Below are 26,956 nucleotides of genomic sequence, written 5' to 3'. Positions count from 1 at the left end.
ATCTAAATGTATGCAAGATTATTCTAAGAATAAGAAAGAAAAATTAATCTAAATGGGTGCATTATTAAACTATATGAGATTGATATGCAAGGATATTCAACTAAGAATACAAGACAAAATGAGTAGATATTTTAGAATAAGTTTGATGCAAAATTTCATTTTTCAACCTTTGTAATCAGGAATGGAGAGCTTCTTAAATAGAATCCAAGAGGTGATCGATGACTGAGATTAATCAGAATGGATGATCAAGATTGAAGAGGAGACTCATTCATAATGAAGACTTCCTCATGAAAAGGGAGTTAACTAGTTTCCTTTGAGTGATAAAAGGAGTTTAATGATTTAGTTTGAGTGATAAAAAGAGTTAACTAGTTTAATTTGAGTGATAAAAGAAGTTAACTAATTTAATTTGAGTGATAAAAGGAGTTAAATGATTTATTTCCTTTTCTAATTTTAGTTTACCCAAAGTTTTCATTTCTGAACTGAAGAGAAGATTTTGGAGAGAATATTTAATTTAATAAAATAGAATATGACCTCATAAATGAATAAACTTTAATTAATTGAATAATTAAATTCAATAATTAAAAAGAGGAGATATCTTATTAAATCAAATGTATTTAATTTCTTTGTATATTAACTATAGAGATAATTTTAATTTAATTAAAGTATGAACACTTATAATTAAATTAAATTAAATCAATAGGTTTATTATAGCTAATTTGAGTCAATATTTAGAAATTAAATAAGTAGTGTGATTAATGCAGATTAGGGTTTTCTACATTTGAAACCTAGGTCAAGTAGCTATTATTAGAATTAGAATTGCCTAGTAAAATAGGACTTAGGAATGATTGAATAAACCAAAATTAGTTAATATGGCGATGTGCCAATTTTGGGGTATTAAATTTTGCCCCTCTTTGAATGAATATGTGAGTAGGATGTTCAATTCAAAGAAATCAGAAGTATGATGCACAGATCAAGAAATGAGATTGGTTTTGAAATTGGTGATAGAGAGACCAATTGATAAGCTTTTAAAGGTTCTCTCCATAATGGAGCTTAATCTTAAGGAATCCATAGATACCTAGATTAATAAGCTTTTAAAGATTATCTCCAAAAGGAAGATTAATCTTAAGGAATCTAGATAGAACACCTAAATACCTAGATTGATAAGCTTTTAAAGATTATCTCTAGAATGAAGCTTAACCTTAAGGAATCCAGATAGAGAACCTAGATACCAAGATTGATAAAATAGATAACAAGACCTATCATGAGTCATAGAATCATCCCTAGAATAAGGCTTGATCCTTTGGAGTTGAGGTTTAGACTATCCCAATACTTATCCATCGAACTCTGAAAAGAACTATTATAAGATTGATCAGCTGATTAAAAGATAAGATAGATGGCAGATGATGCCAAGTAGAGGGGACCAGATGCCCCAAGTGATGAGATGCCCCAAGTGAAGCGGAAATAAGATTTAAATTGAGCTGAAATTTAGATTCAATGATGTAATCATCCTAAGAAATGTATATATGGAATGCGAGCTTCAAATCCTCACATACACTTCAATACAATCATTATCTAAAAGATCATCCTAGAATGAATATGAGACTATTCATCTGAGCAATCCAATAGTTTGACCTGTTGCCTTCTTGTAATGCCCCGCCAAGGGATCCAAAGAATTAACCTAGAATTTCACTAAGTTTGGTAACATTTTTTATTTATTTTTTAAATAACATGAAAGTAAATACCACATATAACTTGTTCACAATAATGGAAGTAATAGCAGTGCCCATCTGAAAAGTAAACATAACATACATAACATATTACATTCTTTAAGATCCCTTAACGTTGAATTACATACATGAATCCATCTAGTACAACATCCACATGAAATAATAATGATAAGTCCAATGTTCATACATTACATTTCCAAATGCTCAATCATCCACTGTACATGTCACAGGGTATGAAGGCTTAAAAGAATATACATATGTGAAATAAGGTACATCATCCTATTCTAATCCATGATACATCAAAGACAATCACATGATACACATGATACATCATCATAGAATACATATACATCCATCGTAAGATCAAACATAACTAACTAAGTGCATGATTCCTCCCAACCGTTAATAGCATCATTAGACCATCATGGGCCCTAGCCATCCCTCCGTGCGTAACATCCCAAATCACCGAAGAGATCATCGGTATTAACATAGTAGGAATATCACTCCTAACATATATAACATCATATGTAGAAAGAAATCTAACATGCAAATATAAGCATAAGATAACATCATCTAACATATGCTAATCATCAATGAAAGGATACATATCCACCATCATGAAGGACGCATCAACCACGATGTCTCAATGAATCTCAAATGATAAGAGTGGAAAATACACTACCACCCGACCGCGTGGTACCTAAGTGGTCCACTCCCACCATGCTGAGGAGATAATCTCAAGTCCCAAACAGGCTATCCATAACACATAGCACAAATCTCTATAGTCCAAGAATCCTAAAAGTATACTAACTCAAAGGTTCCAATCACAAAACTGACATCTACTTCCCAGAGGCACACAATGACATGTAGGAACCTACTATGCAAGAGGGAAAGTGTCATCGCATTTATCATGTACAAGTTACCCTGGCAGTTAGCTAAACTCCACGGGTCCATACTGATCTCATGCGGCCACTAGTATCCTCTCATACTGACAAGGCATACTATGGAATGCAAGGTCGCAACCATGCGTTCTCAGTACTCCCATCCTAGCCTATACAAGCACTCAAGGCATGGGCGAGAACAAAACACTTATATTTTTAGGTTCATTCAGTTAGTATCAAGTGTGAATGTTATCACTTATTAATCCAACTTACAATGAGTTACCCTAGCAGCCTCTTAGGGCCCCGACCCCCATTGCAAGCCACTTCCTGACACTACATGCAGATATCCTACCCTAATGCTCATGGACTCATAAATCTCAAAATCGAAAAAATAATCCATAATAAAATCATCAAATAAAAGCATCAAATCTCCATGAGCAAACATCCATAGAAAATCATGACCACAACAGCTCTCTATTGGCAACTGAAGCATCACTGATAATCAAAAGTATCCAATGGTTCTCAATAACCAAAATATATCTCAAACACACTAATCGAAGACTCCAAAAATGGTTGAGTCAAACATGTCACAACATGACATCATCAAGAATAAATCCACATTTCAATCCCATCATGGCGACTAGAAAATAACCAAGGATAACTGATCGATGACCAAAAATAATGGTTAAGTCTCATAAATAAGAATCTCAACTATAACAATCAGTATTCACATCCAATAAACAGAGCATTCCATCACATAACCATGGTTGGGATATAAAGATCGAGATTAAAACATCATCATGGCATCACAGTCACATAACCCCCAAGCCTCTGGTAGAAATCCTATACTGGTCAACACTAGTCAACCCAAAACCCAAAACAATATCATAAGGAATACACAATGTAAAAACATGTTTTGGTTTTGCTAAGTTTTTTGAATTTTAAAAGTCTTAGTTTATGTTTTTTCAAATTATATCAAGTGGAGAAATTTCATGTTTTTTCCTAACCCAAGTATTCATTTGATAGATAAAAGTTTCTCCATCAGACTCAATTTTCTAATTGATTTATATGACATTGTTTGAAAATTAACATTCTCAATGAATCAAAAACTTCGATTATATATTCTAATAATTAATCTTAATTAAAAACTAAGTTTAATTAAATTAATTGTTAATATCTCTTCATAATTGACAAGCTTAATAGCAATAATTTACTCATTAAAAAAGTAATCCATTAATTGAGAACTTTATAATAATCATTTATAGTTAATAATATATATATATATACATATATACTTATATATATATATATATATATATATATATATATATATATATATATATATATATATATATATATATATATATATATATACATATAAAAAAAAAAAATTTTATAAAACAAAATATAATAATCAAACCACAAATCGCAAATCGCAAAATTGCGTCACAACCTTGGAAGTCAATTCATATATATCTATATCACTGCACAGAGGAGGTACCGTGTGGGCCCGCTGTCACAGGCCTGCGACAATGTCGCAGAGCCTGCGGCAGCAGTGCCATTGGCCTCTACCACATATACATAGTGGGGTGGGGGTACGGGCTCGGCCCTCCCCGCCCGCCTCAATTTGCATTAAACTTCTTTTTTTTAAAAAGAAAATCGCTTATGCGATTTCCATTCGCGAGTATGCGATTTGATTTTTAAATAAAGTTCAACATTTTTCAAAAAAGGTTTTCGATTAATGATATTCATTTTTTTAAATTAAATATATATATTATATATACATATGTATGTATATATATGTATATATATGTGTGTATATATATATGTATATACTTGCAGGAAAAAAAAACATCACAGCATATAATCATGTATACATATTTATATATATAATTGCATATATATATATATATATATATGTATATGTGTATGTAGATTAAAAAATATAAACATGTATATACACGGTTTATTTAGAAATTCTAATTTTCAGAAATTTCTTATAAACTTTGATCTCAAATTTATCCAATAAATAATCTAATGGGTTTGGCTATGAATTAACCCTAGCCCCGTTTTCTCTTTTTTTTTTTAATTCCATGCATATAAAATTCTCAAATAAATTTAATTGCCCAAATTGAAAATGCATACAATAAAAATATGAAATTTCTCAGAAGACATATGGAAGACACAAAGAAGACAGGAATGCATGATGCGGAAATAGCATAAGAAAAATCACAAGAATCTACCCGGATTATGATGCTAATTCGCTTTTCCTTAGAAAACCCGCAGAGCAAGCTCCCTTCCTCAAAGTTCTTGAGTCCTCCAATGCTCCAATTGCTCTCCACGCTCTCTCTAAGCTTCTATGAATGCCTGAATATAAAGAGCTCTCAGGAAACCTTTGGAATGCCTCTTGAAACTGCTGAAAGGTGTCACCAACTAAGCATGAGTCTTTTTTCCAACCTTTTTGATGAGTCATAGAGTTGTAGACACCTTGTGCTTAATTGATGCACTAACCCCCATGTTGTTGACACATGTTAATTCCCATGCAAGCTTATAACTCCAATTTACTTTTTAAATAATTTCTATTTAAATTTTATAACTTTCATTTTAATTTTTATAATAATCAAACCGCAAATCGCAAATCGCAAAATTGCGTCACAACCTTGGAAGTCAATTCATATATATCTATATCACTGCACAGAGGAGTTACCGTGTGGGCCTGCTGTCACAGGCCTGCGACAGTGTCGCAGAGCCTACGGCAGCAGTGCCACTGGCCTCTACCACATATACATAGTGGGGTGGGGGTACGGGCTCGGCCCTCCCCGCCCGCCTCAATTTGCATTAAACTTCTTTTTTTTAAAAAGAAAATTGCTTATGCGATTTCCATTCGCGAGTATGGGATTTGATTTTTAAATAAAGTTCAACATTTTTCAAAAAATGTTTTCGATTAATGATATTCATTTTTTTTAATTAAATATATATATATTATATATACATATGTATGTATATATATGTATATATATGTGTGTGTATATATATGTATATACTTGCAAAAAAAAAAAACATCACAGCATATAATCATGTATACATATTTATATATATAATTGCATATATATATATATATATATATATATATATATATATATATATATATATATATATATATATATATATATATATATATATATATATATATATATATATATATATATATATGTATATGTGTATGTAGATTAAAAAATATAAACATGTATATACACGGTTTATTTAGAAATTCTAATTTTCAGAAATTTCTTATAAACTTTGATCTCAAATTTATCCAATAAATAATCTAATGGGTTTGGCTATGAATTAACCCTAGCCCCGTTTTCTCTTTTTTTTTTAATTCCATGCATATAAAATTCTCAAATAAATTTAATTGCCCAAATTGAAAATGCATACAATAAAAATATGAAATTCCTCAGAAGACATATGGAAGACACGAAGAAGACAGGAATGCATATGCGGAAATAGCATAAGAAAAATCACAAGAATCTACCCGGATTCTGATGCTAATTCGCTTTTCCTTAGAAAACCCGCAGAGCAAGCTCCCTTCCTCAAAGTTCTTGAGTCCTCCAATGCTCCAATTGCTCTCCACGCTCTCTCTAAGCTTCTATGAATGCCTGAATATAAAGAGCTCTCAGGAAACCTTTGGAATGCCTCTTGAAACTGCTGAAAGGTGTCACCAACTAAGCATGGGTCTTTTTTCCAACCTTTTTGATGAGTCATAGAGTTGTAGACACCTTGTGCTTAATTGATGCACTAACCCCCATGTTGTTGACACATGTTAATTCCCATGCAAGCTTATAACTCCAATTTACTTTTTAAATAATTTCTATTTAAATTTTATAACTTTCATTTTAATTTTTATAACTTTTATTATTATTATTTTATTTATTACTTTATTATTATTTTGTAATTATTATTAATTTTAATTTCTAGTTTTCTTTTATTTAATTCCTTTTCCCCAATAATTCACATTTAATTAATCACAATCAAAATATCAAAGATCATGATATTTTATTAATTTTCTCAAATAAATAATTTATTAATTAAATCTATTTATTAAGACTTAATTAATGGAAAATTCACCATAGACCTCCAAGATAAAATATGAAAACTCATCATAGAACAAATCATACAAAATAAATCTAAAGGGTTAAAAATCATGAAATATGTCATCCGACACATTCAGTGGGTATTCAACTTTGATACTTGTCCTAACTCACTAGGACAAATGGTTTTTAGGTTTGGGATTTGGACTTGAGAATTTATCTCTTTTCTCTTATCATTGAGATAGTATAATAGGGTACACTCATCCTGGAAATTCAGGAAAGTTGATACCCGGTACCTGCAACCTACAGAAAAACCATGCATGTACATACAATATATAATGCTAAGCTAAATAGAAAATGACAGGAAGTGGTGCATTGTGTAGATCCCGACTAAGTAGGTGACTACGACTCCCTTCCTTAACCACATCAGAAGCGCCATACAATAAGAAAACACGCACACCATACACATGCAAGTATAGGGTGAGTAACCATAATAAAACACATGAGATAATAAACCATCTAACTAATCATCATTAATAACTGAAAATGATGTAATGATCATCATACATACATGAAATGTAAAGTCTAAATGATCTCATCATATATCAACTGAATCCCTATCATAATCTCTGATAGTGTCAAAAAAACACCACTGAACCATCAACATAAAACTAGTCTAGATAGTTTGATAATAATAGCAACAATAAGTCTAGAAAAGATGTGAACGAGGGTAGGCACTACATCCACCCCCCCTTGAATTAGGCTTACTCCTAGAAGCCCACAAACAAATAGGGATATAACTCCCTCAATCTAGCTGCATCCTCCCAAGTAGCTGAAGAATCATCAGTAGGGTCCCATTGGACCCTTACTTGCTCGATGGTTCGACCCCTAAGTGTCAAATCCCACTACTCTAGAATATGAACTGGCTCCAAAGCCAGCTGCCCGTCCTCTACCTGCAACACATTCCAATCAAGAACATACACAATATCAGGAATATACTGCCTAAGCACTGAAACATGGAAAACATCATGAATGCGAGCTAGGCTGGGCGATAGAGCAAGACGGTAAGCAACCAGGCCAATCCTCTCCAAAATCTCGAATGGTCCCACAAAGTGAGGTGCTAGCTTAGAACCCTTTTCGTACCAGATCAGACTCTTTCGCGATCGCACTCTCAAGAAAACCTTATCACCCACAGCAAACTGCTTATCAATCCTATGAGCATCGGCATACTTCTTCTGCCTATCTTATGCCGTAGTAAAATGCTCACGGATACACACTACCTGTTGCTCCATATCACGAAGCATCTCAGGACCCAATAGAATGCGATCCTCGAGGCTTTCCCAACTCAAAGGTGTATGACAAGGATGTCCATATAATGCCTGAAAAGGTGCCATGCCAATAGAACTATGATACCCATTGTTGTAAGCAAACTCCACTAGGTAGAGATAGTCCTCCCAATGTGTCTGCCTATCCATCACATACATCCATATCCTCCAAAACCTGGTTCACCCTCTCTGTCTGACCATCAGTCTCTGGATGATATGCTGAACTAAAGTTTAGCTGCGCTCCAAGCTCATGCTACAACGATGTCCAAAATGCAGATGTGAATACAGGATCCCTGTCAGAAATGATCTTTTTAGGAATACCATGTAATCTCACAATGTCACACATGAAGACATTCGCTACAAAAGTTGTTGTGTAGGAAAACCTGATCAGTGAAAAATGCGCCACCTTAGTCAACCAATCAACGGTAACCATGATAGCATCATGACGTCAAACTGTCATAGGTAATCCTACTATAAAATCCATGGAGTTGATATCCTATTTCCAAATGCTCAATCATCCACTGTACATGTCACAGGATATGAAGGCTTAAAAGAATACACATATGTGAAATAAGGTACATCATCCTATTCTAATCCATGATACATCAAAGAAAATCACATGATACACATGATACATCATCATAGAATACATATACATCCATCGTAAGATCAAACATAACTAACTAAGTGCACGATTCCTCCCAACCGTTAATAGCATCATTAGACCATCGTGGGCCCTAGCCATCCTTCCGTGCATAACATCCCAAATCACTAAAGAGATCATCGGTATTAACATAGTAGGAATGTCACTCCTAACATATATAACATCATATGTAGAAAGAAATCTAACATGCAAATGTAAGCATAAGATAACATCATCTAACATATGCTAATCATCAATGAAAGGATACATATCCACCATCATGAAGGACACATCAACCACGATGTCTCAATGAATCTAAAATCATGGTGGGAGTGGACCACTTAGGTACCACGCGGTCGGGTGGTAGTGTATTTTCCACTCTTATCATTTGAGATTCATTGAGACATCGTGGCTAATGCGTCCTTCATGATGGTGGATATGTATCCTTTCATTGATGATTATCATATGTTAGATGATGTTATCTTATGCTTATATTTGCATGTTAGATTTCTTTCTACATATGATGTTATATATGTTAGGAGTGACATTCTTACTATGTTAATACCGATGATCTCTTTAGTGATTTGGGATGTTACGCACGGAGGGATGGCTAGGGCCCACGATGGTCTAATGATGCTATTAACGGTTAGGAGGAATCATGCACTTAGTTAGTTATGTTTGATCTTATGGTGGATGTATATGTATTATATGATGATGTATCATGTGATTGTCTTTGATGTATCATGGATTAGAATAGGATGATGTACCTTATTTCACATATGTATATTCTTTTAAGCCTTCATACCCTGTGACATGTACAGTGGATGATTGAGCATTTGGAAATGTAATGTATGAACATTGGACTTATCATTATTATTTCATGTGGATGTTATACTAGATGGATTCATGTATGTAATTCAACATTAAGGGATCTTAAAGAATGTAATCTGTTATGTATGTTATGTTTACTTTTCAGATGGACATTGCTATTGCTTCCATTATTGTGAACAAGTTATATGTGGTATTTACTTTCATGTTATTTAAAAAAAAAAAAAATGTTACCAAACTTAGTGAAATTCTAGGTGAATTCTTTGGATCCCTTGGCGGGGATTACACTTCTAACTACAAGGATTTTGCCTTTACTCTTAGAATGAGAAGCAATCAACCAAACCTCTAGAATGACAGATTTTAAGCTATATGAGATATGCAAGATTATTCTAAGAATAAGAAAGAACAATTAATCTAAATGGATGCATTACTAAACTATATGAAATTGATATGCAAGGATGTTCAGCTAAGAATGCAAGAGAAAATGAGTACATATTTTAGCATAAGTTTGATGCAAAATTCCAATTTTCAACCTTTGTAATGAGGAATGGAGAGCTTTTTAAATAGAATCCAAGAGGTGATCAATGATTGAGATTAATCAAAATGGATGATCAAGATTGAAGACGAGACTCAGTCATAATGGAAACTTCCTCATGAAAGGGAGTTAACTAGTTGCCTTTGAGTGATAAAAGGAGTTAACTGATTTAATTTGAGTGATAAAAGAAGTGTATTGATTTAATTTCTTTCTAATTTTAGTTCACCCAAAGTTTCCATTTCTGAACTGAAGAGAAGATTTTGGAGAGAATATTTAATTTAATAAAATAGAATATTACCTCATAAATGGATAAACTTTAATTAATTGAATAATTAAATTCAATAATTAAAAAGAGGAGATATCTTATTAAATCAAATGTATTTAATTCCTTTGTACATTAGCTAAAGAGGTAATTTTAATTTAATTAAAGTATGAACACTTATAATTAAATTAAATTAAATCAATATGTTTATTATAGCTAATTTGAGTCGATATTTAGGAATTAAATAAGTAGTGTGATAAATGCAGATTAGGGTTTTCTGCATTTGACACCTAGGTCAAGTAGTGATTATTAGAATTAGAATTTCCTAGTAAAATAAGACTTAGGCATGATTGAATAAACCAAAATTGGTTAATATGGCAATGTGCCAATTTTGAGATATTACAACTAAAAATACCAAGTTCCCATAAATAGTAACCACTCTATCTACTAGTCCTTATTAAAATAGAAAAGATTGAAAAGAACATATTTTTTTGGGTGATACAAGATTGCTCTTACACCTAGGATGCTCTTGCATCAAAACTACTTTCAACACATTAAGTGTTCAACCTATGTTGACAAGAAGTGCAAGTACAAGTGGAGATTATTCCATTAGCAGCCAAAAAAAGGTTGAAGAAGACAAGAAGATTGAGGAAGGAATTATCCTGCTTATGAAGAGAGAGCCTAAAGGTAGCCAAATATTTAGGTGTTGGACTTGTAATGAACTTGGTCATTATTCTTCCAAATTCCCTAAGAGAGAAAATAAGTATAAGAAGCCATATAAATAAAGAATGCCTAATAATTTCCTTTTTGCAAATGACAAGGAATTTAATGCTATACTAGAATAACTCAAGTGAAAGTGATGATCAGAATGACGAAATAGGTTTTGTTGTTATTAAGGAAGAAATCTCTGAAAGAGAAGAAGTTAGAGAAGAATAAGCATTAGTATCACAAGTTGAAAAGAAGAAATTTGATTATATTATTAATAGTGGTTGTTCCCATCACATGACTTGAAATATGAATAATTTTTTTGAATTCAATAGCTATGATGGAGGAATTATTAGAGTTGGAAATAATGTATCTTGTCATATAAAAGGAAAAGGATCTATTACACTTGATGGAAAGATTAACACTGACAATGTTTACTTTGTGGATGGTTTGAAATATAATCTTCTGAGTGTTGGAAAACTAGTGGACAAGGGATATCAATTGCAATTTATAGAGAAGACTTGCATTATAAAAGACAAAAATGGTTCATTGATTAGTACTAGTACAAAGACAAGAGGTAATATATTTAGTTAAATCCTACTAAAATGACATAATTAGTTGCTAAGGTTGATAATAGTTGGTTTTTGCATAAGAGGTTCTATCATATCAACTTTGACAACATTGTGAGGGTGGGCACTACATTTTCAATTAGAGATTTGCCTAATATTGTGAAACTAACAAACATAATGTGTAAGGAATGAGTAATGAAAAATCAAAATAAAATTTCATTTCCAATTAAGAAATTCACTACTTTTTCAAAGTTGGATATTGTGCACACAGATTTGAGTGGTCCTACAAAGACAAAAGCATTCTATGATGAAAGGCATTTTATGATTTTTGTTGATGATTTCACTAGAATGATGTAGGTAGCATTTCTTAGAGATAAATCTAAATCTTTTGAGAAATTCAAGATATTTAAGAGTATAGTTGAGAATAAATCTATTTTGAAGATAAGATTTTTGAGATCTGATAGAGGAGGAGAGTTTACTTTAAACAAGTTTAATAAATTTTGTGAAGATAATGGTATGAAGAGACATCTTTCAACCACTAAAATACTTGAACAAAATGGCATAGTAGAAAGGATGAAAAAAATAGAGAAAAGAAGTCATGAATATTGTAGTGTACACTATGAAAAGAGTAAAAATCAAATTAGGCACTAGTAAAACACTTATGAACTTTGGTTTGGACATACACCCTTAGTGAAGTATTTTATAACCTTTGGAATTGAATGTTGCATTAAGAGAGATGATGATATTATAAATTTTAATTCAATTAATGATGAAGTTATGTTTCTTGGATATTCATTGAAAAATAATGCATACAAATGTTTTAATTAAAAAACTGAGACTATTGTTGAGAGTGCAAATATGAGAGTTGATGAAAAGTCTAGAATTTAGGAAAGGATACTTGATTGTAATTTTGATGCGGAGACTACTCCAAAGCCTAATAGAGAAAATGTTGAATAAGAATTATTTTATGATACTAACAGCAATTTACAAAATGAAATTTAGAGAGAAGTAAATAGAGAAGAGCCTAGATCTGAATCTATAATTGAAATCAAAGTTGAAGCAGTCACACCCAACATAAATATGATAAAGAACTGCCAGATTGAAGAAAATTTTGGAAGAAAACACAAAAGAGTTATGGAAAGAAACAAGGTACAAGAAGAACTATGTTTAATTTCTCAAGTTGAACCTAAAAATGTTGATGAAGCCAGTAAAGATGATTATTGGATTAAAGCTATAAAAGAAGAATTAGAGAGAATTGATAAAAACAATACATGGGAATTCAATCCTAGACCTAAGGATAATAATTTTATTAGAACTAAGTGGGTATTCAGAAAAAGGATGAATGAAAAATGTGAGGTAGTAAGAAACAAAGAAGGATTGGTATGTAAAGGTTATCCACAACAAGAAGGAATTGATTTTGAGGAAACATTTCCACTTGTTGCTAGAATAGAAGTAGTAAGAATTTTTTTCTCATATGCTGCTAACAAAAACTTTATAGTTTATCAAATGGATGTCAAATAAAATTCTTTGAAAGGTGAATTAGAAGAAGAGATATACATTGAGAAATATGATGACTTTCATTTGATAGAAAAAGAAGACATGGTGTGTACATTGAAGAAAGAATTGTATGGATTGAAACAAGCACCTAGATCCTAGTATACAAGATTAGATACGTATATGACAAGTTCAAGATTTTTAAAAGGTAATGCTAATAGTAACTTATATTTAAAAAAGATTAAAAATGAATTACTAGTTGTTGAGGTATCTATGGATGACATAATATTTAGAGGAAAAAATGAATTAAGTAAGGAATTTGCAAAATAAATGAAGAAATAAAATGAGATGAAGTATTTATTGGGATTATATATTGTTCAAAAGAATGATGACATTTTCATATCACAAGCTAAGTATCTAAAAGACTTGTTGAAGAGGTTAAGTTTGGAAACTTGTAAACCTTTTGAAACACAAATGGTTACTAGACATAAGCTATCTAGAAAAGATAAAATCCTATTGCTGAGTATAAAAATTCTAGATTTGAGATTGGCATATTACAATATTTGACACACACTAGACTTGATATAGCTAATGTAGTTAGAATTGTTGCTAGATTTCAAGAAGATCCTAAAGAGTTAAAATATCCAACAATAAAGAGAATTTTCAAATATTTGAATGGTGCACCTAATTATGAATTATGGCATTATAGATCAAATGATTTTACTTTATGTGCATACACTAATGATGATTAGGTAGGAAGTGTAGATGAAAGAAAAAGAACTAGTGGTGGATCATTTTACTTGGGAGGAAGATTGTTTTCTTAGATAAGAAAGAAACATGTTTGTATTTCACAGAGCATAATAGAAGTAGAATATGTCACAACAAAAAACAATTGTAATCTGATTATTTGGATGAAATAAATGTTGAAAGACATTGGAATTGATTTTATAGAGCCTGTTATTATGCATTGTGATAATACAAGTACAATGATTATGTCAAAGAGTCCACTATTACATTAAATAAAAAAGTATATGTCTCTTAAGTATCACTTTTTGAGAGAGAAATTTATAGAGAAAGAACTCATATTGGAGTATGTTAGCACAAAAGAGAAGATAATAAACATATTTATAAAACCATTGCCGAGGGACACATTTGAGCACTTGAGAGATATGTTTGGGGTTTTTCCCAAGTCTACTTTAGAGGAGTTGATGTAGAGATTGCATCAGTCTAGTGGTTAAAGAGAACTATTTCTTTTATCTAGATTAGGTGCTTGATGCTTCCTTTATGGGGGAGTATCTGTATTTGAGATGAATCATCAAGGGCTCTTGGTAACCGGTATTTAATAGTGTCTTTTGACACTTGAGCTTATTGTAGACCTTACAAAGATAATTGATATAATGATACGTGTTTCATTGATGTCAATGGGGTAGAGAATAACACACAAAAAATATCTTTTGATATGAATGCTTACATATATCTTATGAGAGAGTATAACATTTGGGAGGGAATAATACATGAATATGCTTGTATATTGATTTATTGATTGATGTCAATGAGTGAATTATATTTTGAGAAGCTTATCCTTTGGGGGAGAGATATTCTTAAAGGAGAGATTTTATTGATGGAGATGATTTGAAAAGATACTGATGTATGGGGGAGATTAACACCTTCCTTGTGTATGATCATTAAATAATTGTTGACATGCATGATAAGCATGAATGGGGGAGTAGTTGCAGCAAAGACATTTGGTATTCATGGAACTTAGATGTTTTTCATCTATCTTTCCATCAATACCAAAGGGTGAGACTTTTAGCATGAATTTTAATAGTATTCTTATTGGAGAGTATCCTAGTAGTGATAGAGACATGATACAAAGGTTTTGTAATACACTCATGAAAGAGTTTGTCATTGATTTCAACATATTTCTTATTCAACAAAGATTGGCAGAGACAAAAATAAAGTTTGGCTTCACTTAGTTTGAGGCTTGAAGATCAACTAATGCACACTTGGGTTTATGTTATAGAGTATGTCTATATGCTATAATTAAGAGCAGGTATGGTAACATGAAGAGTGGATAGAGTTATGCTAGTTTTGGTGATAGAAGTGTTTAAATAGAGTTTTTGGAAGCATGTACTATTGTTTGGATTGTATCTCTTAACAGAGATGGAATCTAGTAAAGTGTAATTGGATAGAGGTATAATACATGTTGAAAATGTTGTGGTTAACATGTAAATTCATATCAAAAGAAAGTAAAGAGTTATGAAGACTATGAGTGGATATATTGCTCATAATTGTGGAAAAGCTGTAATATTATAATGTAACATGTAATCCAATATCTTAAGTTCGTCCTATGATATTATTATAAATTGAGAAAGCCTCATGTCCATCTTGATAACTTATTCTAGGACTTGGTATAAAGGAAAGATAATTTCCTTGGATGTAAAGTGTGATATGCAGTCATATCTATTTGATGTACTATATGAACTTACATGTGAATATCATTTGGATTAGAGAAGTGATTAGTGTAGTTGAGGCACAATGAGCTTACAAGGATTTGTAATTGGAAAAGAAGTTTTTTTTGGACAATATTGGTGTACAATTGTATTATTCAGTGAGGATAATACTAAAGCTTTTTGGACAATGGGTCCATCTATCTTCCTATCAACTCTTAATAGGGTTGGCATGAATCCTAATAGGGTTGGAATATCCTAACATAGATTCAAAGTCTCGTAACTGGGACTCATATGTAATGATTATGTTTAATTGACTCTTAACATGGTTAAGGGTTTCCTAGTGAATTGATTTGGTGTTATTATGTATGGCTATCTTTTAGTGGTTGTTGCATCTCATGTTTACATGTTTTAGAATTAATAAGGATATCAAGAGTTGTTTTAATTGCATAACTAATTCACCCCCCAAGTATCTTGGTGGACTTTACTTTCTAATAGATTGGACACCCCTTTATGTTGAAGGCAAGAGGAAAATGACAAGCCTTTGAAAATAATACACTAGAAGAAATGAGTTTCCTTAGGCTCAATAATGGGGTCCAAATAATTTGAATCCTACAATGTGATGGATACTAGGAAGATCACAGATGCCACTTGATATTAAAAATTTTAACCATAGGAAAATGTGGAACAAGGAAATGATAACCCAACCTAGGATTTTAATTACAAAATGAGGTGTTGGGAAACCACCTCCGATCCTTCCACCATGATTTATATGGTTGAATCACTATCTTGTGGAATATATTAAGAGGTAGTACCAAGACAACCAAAATAAAATTTTAATTCATCTATTTCAGTCTAAATTGGGCCTAAAATTTTTTCCAAGAAAAAAACATTTATAGTAACTTTGGAGAAAATACCTTGAGGAGCATAGTTGTCATGTTTATGAAATTCCACAGACACAAGACAACAAGATCCCTTGCATTTGTATGAGAAGTGATCACCATATATTATTTTACTTTATAAATACATTGATGAATATTTTTCATTAAAATATTTGTTTTCTACAATTTATTAAAATTTGGACTAGAATTTAAATTGGATAAGAATAATTTATAATTAATTGTATTTTAAAATTATAAGTTACAAATTAGAAAGGAGAAAGGGTATTTCACATTAAAAATTTATTTTATACCACACTATTGCCCAACCTTCTTCATATGCAAAAAAAATTAATTATGATGATAAATTTGAGGAATGTTGAACATGCTCATATCCCTTCTCATGACACCTTAGTTGAGCCTTCTTTCATGATGAATGTTATAATAAAAGAACATAGTTTTAGTAAATAATTATATAAGTATTTCAATGATTCATCTAATACATGGATTCAAACTTGTAATGGTTTCCTTTATCGTCCTCATAGTACTAAATCTCTTCCTTTCACATTTTGTCGTAAAGTTTTGGATACTACTTTTATGGTTATTCATACTTAAAATTAGTTTCAAGTTAAGCTTGGATTTCTTCCACAAAAGATATAGCTTCCCCTATGCATAAATGTTTTAAGTTTTCCCACAGAGAGGATAAATCCATCAACCATAGTGTTTATCATCCTTTTAGGCCTTAAGATTTTTCTAGTCTTGATTTCTCTTGGCCCTCTTCCAATCATTTACACCAATGTGTCTTGATCATCTTTTTTACTCTTATCAATTTGCTAAGATCTGAAAAATCTATGAACTTAGTGTAGCTAAGCTTGATCCTAGTAGTTTCCTTCTCATACTTCCAATTCCTCCTTTGTCAACTTCACCACCTTCTTCTTTTGTCACTACCTCTCAACCTAGTGTCGTTCCTTCCATTATTTTGTCACAAGGAGATAGGGACCCAACCATGATAGTTTATCCTACCCACCTCGAGTATCTTCCAAAACTATGAATAATGAACGAACTCTTGATTATCATAGAAAAATTCAACCTATATCTCATACTCATGTGTCTCAAAATGCTTTATCAACATCCTATTTCACATCTCTTTATTATCCTATGACTCAAATTATCAATGATAATGACCGTATAATTTGTATCTTGGATTCTACCTTGATTAATTAGATGAAGAAGATACTATTGATGATATTATTTATGATAACAATGCTATACATGCAACTAACTCTGATGATTACTATGAGACTATCAATCTTGATAATGATTTATCATAGATGTTTTCTCAAAAATTAAGAATCACTCCTAGTAACAAACATAGTGACCTAGCCTCTCAACATGGTCCTTGTTTAGAACTAGCTATTTTTCCTTCTATTGTATTTTATGTTGATCCTCTTCCAATTTTGTGACCTTCCTTAAATATTATAGCTAAAGAAGGGGATATGAAGTGATATGATTGATTATCTCCTACTTTGCAATGGTTTCTTATTTTAATGTGCTAATCCCACGATGTGTTACTTTTTATATATTTTTTCCATATTCCTTGAGACAAATACTTTTTTCTTAATTAGTGCAAGGAGATAAAATAATCAAATGTTTAGTAATAATTCTTCTATTTGTACCTATCTTATTTTATATTTTGTTACATGTTGTATTATACATTTATCATTATTCATAGATATACCTTTTTTAGTCCACTTGGGATGTTTTGACATAATAGCACTGAACTCTTTTTGGTATTTGTGGTTCCATCCCAAAAAGATTCCTCTTTATAAATCTTACACAAATTTCCTCAATTGTATTGTATTTCTACTTCTTGTGGGGAATTATGAGATTTTAGTTTTGACATAATATTTCACATATTATCATATGATCATACTGGCCCTAAAGTTGGTAGATCCTTCTTGTTCTTTCTTTCCATCATGTACCTACTTCCCTTGATGTGTCCTTGCTTGGGGGGATTCTATAGTGGAAATTTTAGTAGTGGATACATGTACACTTTATTAAATTCATTACTCCATTTGACGCATTATTAATCACTTCAAAGTAGGAGCATACACTCCTCTCACATTTTCCATACACACACACACACAAACTATGATAATTTGCATAAATTGGATCCTAATGCAGGAGCATCCTTGGTGTATGGGATATCTTGCATCACCCAAAAATATTTATATTTCTATCTTTTCAATAAGGGCTATTTTAGTACAAATTTACTAATTTTTGAAACTTACTATTTTTAGTAAGTTGATCATACAAGATTAGAATGTTTTGATTTTATAGGTGGGCATTCATCTTAGTTATTGCAGAAGCTATCAAGGTTTTTGGGTACCAAACCTTTGAGCTCGAATTTGAAGGCATAAATAGCTTCAAAATAAGTTCAAACCCTAGTTGATGGATGTTTAGACAACCATTTTCTATAGCCATTTCTGATAAGTAATTATAGTTGAAAACTAGAATACATATGCAAAATTTATGGCCTCTAGAAGTTGGGCTACCTAAAAGTATAATTCATAAAAAAAAATGGGCCAAAGTTATGTAATAAACATGAAAATAATTATTATTTTGGCATTAGTCAAGGATTAGGGCTAAATTTCTAAAACCTTCATGAGCAATGGAAAATTTCCTATACTTGAGGAAGTCTCATGGGTTATTTAGGGAAGTTCTAGATGATAGTTCCTAGCTCTACTTTGAAGATTATTGTAAGGAGGGTTCCCATGTGGTTTTTCATATTATATTTCTAAATTCTATATTTCCACTCCTGTGGAGATAATAAGAAGCTCATATTTTGTTCTCACAAATTGTTGTTGTTGCTCTATTTTCTATTTTGTGTTTGTGGTATTAAGAGTTCCCTTTATCAAGTGGTATTAGAGCATGAGTTCCTAAGTGTTTCAATAGATCATTGACTCTAAGGTAGTTTACAACAAGACTATGGTTTGAGTTTGGTATGTAGACATATCATCAATTGTGAGGCATTTTACACTAGGGTTTCAATGATAAGCTCAAAAATTCTTCCACTAAGGGAAAAAGGTGGAAGATTTGAGGGTATGACACTTGAGGGTTTTAGAGCCCTCTAGAGATAATTGAAAGCATTACAATAACATATGCATAGAGGGATGAATCTTACCATAAGATATGAAAGTGAGGCTAAAAGAGAAGGAGAATTTGATAAAGAAGATGAAGAGGAAGTTCCAAACTAAGGGCAATAAAGGATTTTTAGTTTTATTTCCATGATCAAAAAAATACCTAAGTTTGAGGTTCCCACATTTTTGGAAAATCTTAACCTAATGAAAATGATCGATTGGATCAATGAATTAGAGGAATATATTGAGGACCCTGATGGGGTCAAGTTTTGAAGGTCTAATGGAAGGTAGGATGGACAAATAAACCAAGGATCACTCACCAACCACCTTGCTAGAGTATACACATCAAAGCCAACAAAAATATGGAAGTTTTAGAAAGTAACGTCCATGAAGATTATTGAGAGGGTGGCGGGGGGAATTAGTTGGCTGACTATTAAAATATCCTTAACCATCTAAGAAATACAACTAGCAATCATAAGAAGATACACATACACAATAACACTAGATATGTTAACTAGGGAAACCCTTGATCAAAGGGAAAACCCGAGTGAGGATGGTACCCACAAAATGATGTACTAATATAAAAGTTCATGATAATAGGATGGAATATATTGGAGCCAATTAAATAAATTTAGTTCATATTAGTCCTTTTTAGGATAATTTGAATTCCTATTACGCGATTCTAATCATTAAGAGTTGTACCAACCTTGTTAGGAGTTGTAGAAGGACCCACCATCCAAACAGCTTCAGGGAAGGACCACTGAACAAACTATCCTACTGAACTCTTTATTATTCCTTATAAAATAATAAAATGAAATAACATAAACTCATTCTCTATCCTCTTGACTAGATCAAACCTCTTCAAATCTCAATACCATATCCCCAACTTTACATCCAATAATACCTTAAATTGCTTACATTTACCAACTTCACATATTGCTTGCTCACATACAATTGAATTCACACTCTTACATAAATCACACATTTCACCATAAGGAAAATAACCTTCCTTTATACCATATCCTCAAAATATACTTCCTTGAGTTAATCTTGAGGCTTTCCCAATTAATTGTAATAGGACATTATAAGATATTACAATACATCTTTTTACAATTAAAAAAATATTATCAAATTACAATCTTTACAACTTCTTACATGTGTTACCTTGGAACTTGTGCACTCATTAACATCATCATCATGTTTTCTACTATCATTGTCTAACCTCACTCATCATGACTCTATTACTGTTAAGAGATACAATCCAAACATTAGAAACCACTTCTCAACTATTCTATTTGCACATTGTCCTCTATAATTCTTGAATAAATCTTGCATGTCTTTGACTCTCTATTGGTGCACTTTTCAACATCATCAAGAAAAAATTTAGAATGTACCCTCAACTTCACTTAAGCTCATCATTAATACAAAGTCCATACAATCTTATTCTATGTCTTCTACTATGCCAATCTTTACAGAAACAATACTATGTTGACATCAATGACCAACACAATGACAAATGCAACATGTCAATTATGATAAAAATTTCTCCAATTCTCAGGATACTCCCCCAAAGGAATACCATCAACATTCATGCTAAAAATTTCCCCATTTTCCATCGATGGAAACATATATGAAAAACATCTATTTTCCAAGGATACCAAATCCAACTCTGTTATTGTTGTTGTTGATCTTTTCTTTTCAAATCCTCTTCATCAATCAAATTTGAAACTCATAGGAAAACATCTTCATCTATGCTTCCTCATTCTTAGGGTTGGCATCAATTTCTCACACTCTATCTCATTGGATTAACTCTTCATTCTAATTTATTTTTATAGGGATGAAAATCAATCATTCACACTTCCCCCCCATTGATATTACTCAATGTTTCTCCCCATTGGCATCAATATACTCATGAAAAATTCTCCCACATACTAAGTTTTTCATGTACAATTCTCCCCCATTGACATCAATGACAAAGGCTTCATTATGTCAATCATCTATTCCAAGTCTTCAATCAATTCAAGTGTCCAAAGAAACTATTCTATACCAATTACCAAGAGTGCCTGATGGATCTTCTCATCATAGACACTCCCCTATATAGGAAGCATCAACATTCATCCCAGATAGAAAATAACACTATGTACCATTGTAATGATGCACTCGCTACATCATCTATTCAAAAGTAGGCAAGGGCACAACCCCAAGAATACCTCACAAATAATCAAATGTATCCTCAGGAAAAGGCTTCATAAAGATATCTACAATCTTCTCTTTTGTACTAACATATTCCAATCTAATTTCTTTCTCTACATTATTCTCTATCAAAAAATGGTACTTAATGGACATATGCTTATTATAGAATATAACATAGGATTCTTAGACATACTTACTACACCTGTGTTATCACAATGTATGATAACATGTTCTAAAACTCTATCCTAATGTTCTTTAGGTTTTTCTTCATCCACATGATTTGATTATAATTGTTTGTTTTTCCTACATACTTTGCTTCTATTATACTTTGTGAGAGACAGTCTTGCTTCTTTCTTAGCCAAGAAACCAATATTCCTCTAAGGAAAAATGCTTCACCACTAGTGCTCTTTCTCTTATTCATACTACATGCCCAATCCACATTAGTATATACACACAAAGTAAAGTCACTAGACTCATCATACCACAATCCAAAATCATATGTATTTTTCAAATATTTGAATATATTGTTTACTACTAAATAGTATGCTTCTTTAGGATCTCCTTGATATCTTGCTACTATTTCAACAATATTTTCTATATCTAGCTTGGTGTGAGACAGATATTAAAAACCTCCAATCATGGATTTGTACTTCTTCTAGTCAATTCTAGGTGTCTCATCTTTTCTTGATAAATTTTAACCAGTTACCAAAGGTTTACCAACATGCTTACAACTTTTAAAGACAAATATTTTAAAAAAGTATTTCAAGTAGTTAGTCTGTGATAGGAAGATACCATCATTTTTTTGCACAATCTATAGACCTAAGAAATATTTCATCTTACCAATCATACTCATCTCAAATTCATTCTTCATTTCATTAGATTTTTTTCACTTTCTTCATCATTACATCAAAAGATTACGTCATCCAAAAATATCATAATAATCAACACACCATTCCAAATTTCTTTCACAAAAAAATTACTATTTATTGTACCTTTAGAAAACCCCAAATTTACCAAATACTTGTCCAATATTGCATACTAGGTTCTAGGTTCTTTCTTTAGGCCATAAAATGTTTTATTTTTTATTCAATCTATATACCATATTCTTTTCTTTTGTCAAAGAAAATCATTTAGGCTACTCAATGTAGACTTCTTCTTTAAGATCTCCATTTAGAAATGACAACTATACATTCATTTGATACACTTTGAATTTATTACTTTCTACATAAGCTAATAAGACTCTTACTACTTCAATTTTTGGCAATAGGAGAAAATTTATCTTCATATTCTATACCTTCTTGCTGTGAATATACTTTGCATACCGATCTTTCTTTATTTCTTATAGCCTCACCTTGTTCATTCATCTTGTTTCTAAAAACCCATTTGGTTCCTATAACATTCTTGTCTTTAGGTTTAGGAACCAATTCCCTTGTCTCATTCTTCACAATGTGATCTAGTGCTTCCTTCATTTCTTTGATCCAATGAGCATCCCTGCATGCCTCATCTACACTTTTTGGTTCAACTTGAGAAATCAAACAAAATTCTTCACATACTCTATTTCTTGTCATAACTCTTTTTTCTTTGCTTCCACTAATCTAATTAGCAGGGTTGTCAATCTCATGTTAGGTGTAGGCATTATTGTTTCAACTCTTACTTCTTCTCTAGGTTCAGATCTTGGTTCTACTCTTTGTTCAATAAATTTAACATCATTTTCCAAATTATTCTTAATCTTAAAGAAAACTTCAACATTTTATATAATAGGTTTAGGATTAGCTTCTTCGTCATCATAATTATAATCCAACATTCTTTCTTTGATTCCAAACTTTCCATCCACTTTTAAATTTAGACATACAACAATAGTCTTAGTTATTTAATTAAAACATCTATAAGATTTTCTTTTCAATGAAAAACTAAGGAACATACATTCATCTCTTCTTGCATCAAATTTACCAATATCATCATCTCTCTTTATGCAACACTTAATTCCAAAACTTCTAAAATACTTTACTGTGGGTGCATGTCTAAACCATAATTTATTGGGAGTTTTATTTCTACCTTTTCTGATCTATAGTCTATTTATTGTGTATACTGATGTGTTGACTAATTCTCTCAAATTTTTTTTGATACATCTTGTTAATATTTATAGTTCTATTGTCTATTAGTGTTAAGCATGTAGTCATGTAGAAGTTAAAATTGGTTATTCATCATTGCAACCAAGTCAGTCTATATAAGTCAAATTATGTATTTAGTAGACTTGTAAATAATTATGTATATTTTGAGCTCTCCAGGAGCTGAGAAAGTCCTATGGTCATCCAGTATCCCTATAGAAGTCAAGTTATTTAGTGTATAAGGAATGCCAAGTAAAGTAGAGTCAGTGTGCATTGAGTCATATAGAAGAAGCCAAGTTAGTAGAGGCCGAGTATCAATAGGAAGAACAATTATGACTAAGAATCATGAACCATATGTGTCAAGTGACACTATTTGAACCAAGAATGTTGGGAATGACAAAAAAAATGAGGTAAACCATTTTTGGCCAACATGACTGACATTTAATGATTGTAGATTTTTTTATATAGGTGACTATGCATTTTGGCATGGATTACTAATTTCTATGAAGGAAAGTTAGGTAATTAGATTAAGAGACAAAAAGGGAAGCATCTAGATCATTGATTTTGATCTAGAAAATTATACAAATGGCTATTTAAGGATAGATCCAAACCATATTGAATGTAATGTGAAAGTATATATGAAGGGATTGTGTTTTTGATGTTGTAAGAAAAGGTTTGAAGGAATAGAGTGTAGCAAATAAGAGGAGAAATGAAGAGAAGAGAAGATATATATCATATAGGAGATCAGAGTAGAGATTTGAAAGAGAAGGCCTATAATCAATGTTGTAAGTGCAAATTGAAGGATCAGGTATTGATACATTCTAGCAAGTGGATTAGGGTAAATATATTAAAACAGTAGTCCTAAAAGACCTAGGTAAATATCCTAATAGAGTTCTTACTTAATTGTAAGCTTCAAATCCTTTAATCAAGGTAGACCTAATAGTCTTGTAAGATCCTAATAGAGTAGACCCCTCACAGGGTAGATCATCAGAAGTGATCATAATTGTATCCCTAATAGATGAACTTTGTTATTACAGTAGTGAAGATTTGTGGGTGTCATCCCCACCCCAATTTTACCTTCACCTTGGAGGGTTTCTGAATAACCAAATCTTTTGTGTTATCTGTTTACATTTATGGTTATGGATGCGATGCATAGTTAGATATATTTCAACATTTAGGTTTATGATTATATGGTTCATGATCTATATATGAGATGGTTTAGTTGTGAATACAATTAATTTGTTAATTTCTTTAAAGGATAAAAAATTTAGTGATCCTGGTTCACCCTCCTACCCCCTTTAAGTATCCCACTTTCCCAATAAACTTACAACAATTGGTATCAGTGCTTACTTATCTTAGAAGAAGAATAACCACTTGAGATATTTTGGAGATGGAGGCTTAAAAATTGTCAAAGATCATTAAAAATCAAATGCTTGACATCTAGATCATACTGCAGTATCTTGAAGAAGAAAAAGAGGAATTGAAGAAATCCTTAAAGAAAAGGAAAGAGCTGGCTATTAAGCAAAATGATGTTAGAAACAATAGTCCATGGAGATAATTGAGGGGGATGGGGAGGGTTGAATTAGTTATTCAATAATTAAAACATTTATCCTCTTTAAACAAACTTAACCATTCAACCAAAATAAACATAAAACATAAAGATGCACATAAACAATTACACTAGATATGTTGACTAGGGAAACCCTTGATTAGAGGGAAATCATGGTGGGAATGATGCCCACAAGATGATGTACTAATATAAATATTACTTGTTAGAGGATGGACCCTGTTAGGAGTCTATTTCAACATTTAGCACAAAGAGTCCCTATTAGGAGACTTTGAATCCCTGTTAGGAGATTCCAACCCTATTAGGAGTTGTGCCAACCCTGTTAGGAGTTGTGGAAGATAGTTGAACCCACTATTCAAATAACTTTAGGGTTAAATCAATGAACCTAATGTCCAATTGACCTCAGTACTATTCCTTTTAGAATAATAGATTTGAAACAAGATTTTACTTTTTTTGTCTAGTATGTCAGACTTCTTCTCCTTTAGACCATCCAATCAGTTCTAGAACTCTGTACTCAGTAACAATAACCATTAAGGTCACTTACACACACTTGTAAGTCACTCTTCTTCTATAGCACTCTACTGCTCAATAATTCTCAAGTCTTATCGACTCTCTATATGTTAAACATGTAAAACATCTTTCCTTTATACCATGCTCAGTAATAAATCCTTGACTTGGCTTCCCACTTAATTATATTTGTTAATTAAATGAATACACATTTAATTAATTTTGTTGGTTCACAATTATAAAAAAAATTCACACGTGCAACTTCTATACATGTGCACTCTCTGACATCATAAATGGTCATCATATTGTCTCTAATTAACTGTGCAACCTTTTAGTACATTTGTGATGAACTACAATAATCACACAATAGGAACTACTTTCCTAATACTCTATTTCCATATGATTCTCTATAGATCAATCATATCTTCCATACACTATCAAATTAGGTTTTGTGCACTTACCCTTGTAACAGAGACATACTATAGTATGCACTAGAAAATGTGCATTAATAGATAGGTAATATATTGTTCTTAATACAAAAATCATAGTCTACTACTCTGTCAATCTTTATAAACTTATTACTATGTTGTCATCAATGAAAAACATAGTCATGAATACACCATATCAATGTTCTACAATGTTCCCCCATAGCATCAAAATTCATGCTAACAAATGATTCACTCTATCAAGAAGTGAACACTAAAGGACTATTTGACAATGGAAATCCTACTAAAAGTGATGCATCTATAGTAGACCTATTCAAGAAGAACAACATTATGAATGTAGAACTTAGAGAATTAAACAGGGAACATGAAATCCAATCAATAAGACAATGTGAAGTGATTGAAGAGAAGAAACAAGTAGAGGAAGATAAAATCATGGCATAAGAGGACAAGAGATAAATGGTTACCAGACTTTATGAAAGAATATATAATGTATAGAAGATTACAAAAAATTAGTCGGACATGATGAATCAATTGCTTCTTACAAATCAAGAACACAATAGGAAGGACATAGAGATTACAAATATGAGGTCACAAAATGATAAACTAG

Source organism: Cupressus sempervirens, chromosome 6, assembly GCF_028749045.1.
Source record: "Cupressus sempervirens isolate cs-2001-9-10 chromosome 6, ASM2874904v1, whole genome shotgun sequence".
In the NCBI taxonomy this organism is placed as follows: domain Eukaryota; kingdom Viridiplantae; phylum Streptophyta; class Pinopsida; order Cupressales; family Cupressaceae; genus Cupressus; species Cupressus sempervirens.
This window is presented reverse-complemented; position numbering follows the sequence as displayed.